General features: G+C 35.9%; 1 gene segment (V, D, J or C); it reads left to right on the top strand.

The window, feature by feature from the left end:
- The window catches only part of LOC117395212 (immunoglobulin heavy constant mu-like), a 5,860-nt gene extending 5,842 nt beyond the window's left edge, over positions 1 to 18 (top strand). The window contains exon 8 of the C gene segment in view: positions 1 to 18. This exon is cut by the window's left edge and continues 157 nt beyond it.
- The last annotated feature ends 2,482 nt before the right edge of the window (positions 19 to 2,500 follow it).

Genomic DNA, 2,500 nt, shown 5'->3' with positions numbered 1-2,500 from the left:
GCAAAAAGCAGCACCGCTTTGCACTATGATATATATATATATATATATATATATATATATATATATATATATATATATATATATATATATATATATATATATATATATATATATATTTGAATGTATCCAATAAATATTTTAATAATATCAAATAATTAAATGTAATATATGTAACCCCTGTTTTAAAAATAATTGAAATACGCAATACAAATAATTATATCCTCATTAATATCATTGTTTAAACAATTTTATAATATATTTACAATGATTTATTTTATAAAAGCTGTTACACAGGGGTGTGCAGCCCTGGTCCTGGAGGTTTCCTGGGTATCTTAGAATCATCAATGGCTAAAAACCTGGAAATTTTTTTAGTGTTGACCAATTAAGAAAATAATTGGTTCAATTCAGTAATTGAGAACTCAGGTGGAACGAAGACCCTGCGGCTCTCCAGGTCTACGGCTTAACCAAACAACTCCTTTTCTTTATTTGAACATTTAGATTCCAAACATGAGCCACAGTGTACAGGTTACACACTCAGATGTGTCTTTCCATAGTAAAACCAGGAATGGGTTTTGGCACGTGGGTTTTGTTGTCTTTCTAGAAAAAAATGTGTTTTTAATGTGCATGTGTTTTTTTCTGTGTGAGTTTGTAAAACATGCAACAACAGCAAAGTGTTGAATTCAAGTATTTTATTCGTTTATTTCTTTACTTATACACAGTGGGAGCGATGCAAACATTTGCAGATTCTTAATTACCAAGCACTTTACTGTGAAGACAATTGAAAATAATTGAATCTATTCAGTCTTGAACAAAGACTACCCGGTGATCTGATTCAAGCATTCAAAATCCTAAAAGGTATAGACCCAGGGGACTTTTTTTGACCTGAAAAAAGAAACAAGGGCCAGGGGACACAAATGGAGATTAGATAAAGGGGCATTCAGAACAGAAAATAGGAGGCACATTTTTACACAGAGAATTGTGAGGGTCTGGAACCAACTCCCCAGTAATGTTCTTGAAGCTGACACCCTGGGATCCTTCAAGAAGCTGCTTGATGAGATTCTGGGATCGATAAGCTACTAACAACCAAACGAGCAAGATGGGCTGAATGGCCTCCTCTCGTTTGTAAACTTTCTTATGTTCTTATGTTCTAAGTCTATGGCGCATATACAAAACATTAAGCACTAGTGTCTAGATCTCAATTGAATGTATGTTCTGGGGAATCTTCAATGCCTTTAATGCACTCTTGTAATACTTTGAGAATGGAAGTGAAGTTCAATATAATGACAGAAGCAAGGTTGTATTCAAATACAGAAAAGTTGAAATAAGTTGAAATAGGGTGCAAAGGGTGCTATCATTGTTTTAATCTATATTCATCTTCATCAAATACAATTCGAGACTATAACCACAGCCCATCTAGTTATCAAAAAACAAAACATAACATTGACCACAACTGAGACGAGCCCTTGGTTTTCATGTATGCGCTGCTGAAACACACAACACATGTTTGCACAGAGAGAGCAGCATGACTGCGCTGAGTGCATAAGAACAGGAAAGCCAGTCTTTCACACCCTGCCAGCGCTGGCCAGTGTGCACTCATCATCACCACAGTGCATCATTGAAGCAGGTCTTAGTGAAAAGCAACAGCTTTAATAGTGCGTGGGGGTCTCTAGTGCCGTCTTATCAAATACCAATAAACGATACATTCCAGGTGTCAGGCTTTTCATTTGGGATTGAATTAAAATGTAAATTATCCATGCAGCTCTCCTGTAGTGGAATGGTAAATCCCTTAAAAACCCAACAAAAACAAATGACACAACCTGATTGGTGGATGCAAAATAACTGCTTTGAACCGTTTTTTAATCACCTCCCCTAACATCATTGTTAATAATGAAAATGAATAAACAGGAGGGAAATTGGGCGGGGCAAGTCTGTTTCCTAATTCCCCTGGTCAATGAGTGACAGCTAACAAGGTGTGACATGTTTGCAAAAAATGCCAACTGTAATTGTATTGGCCCAAGTAATATTATTATTATTATTATTATTATTATTATTATTATTATTACAAAAGACAATTGCAAATAGCCGAAGCAATATCACAACTATAGCTGGCCTATATTATATTATATATTGTTTGTGAGTTTTCCGCGCCCCCAGCTGGACAGTGTGAGCATTACACCCCTTCCTCCAGTCTCGGTGATGACTGAATGCAACCCAAGCTAGGGGGTTTCTTCAATCAGCACACGTGTTGCTGCACAGATCTGTCTGCAGGGAACGGATACAAACTCGACCCTGAGCAAAAGAAAACGTCAAGCTAAGATGACGTTAACAGCAGGTCCGAAAAAGAAACACAAAAGGATAAGAGAGTGAAGATGCCATGAAATATACATAATTTTAACATTAGACCTAAATACATAAAAACTCATAAATTCATAGGTGACAACCTACAGTCAGTTCCATATAAAAGGAAATGTAATTTTTATCTTTGAAATATGCATTCTAG

Source organism: Acipenser ruthenus, chromosome 32 (genome assembly GCF_902713425.1).
Source record: "Acipenser ruthenus chromosome 32, fAciRut3.2 maternal haplotype, whole genome shotgun sequence".
NCBI lineage: Eukaryota > Metazoa > Chordata > Actinopteri > Acipenseriformes > Acipenseridae > Acipenser > Acipenser ruthenus.
Note: the sequence above shows the minus strand (reverse complement) of the source record. Positions and strands in the feature narration are given on the sequence as shown.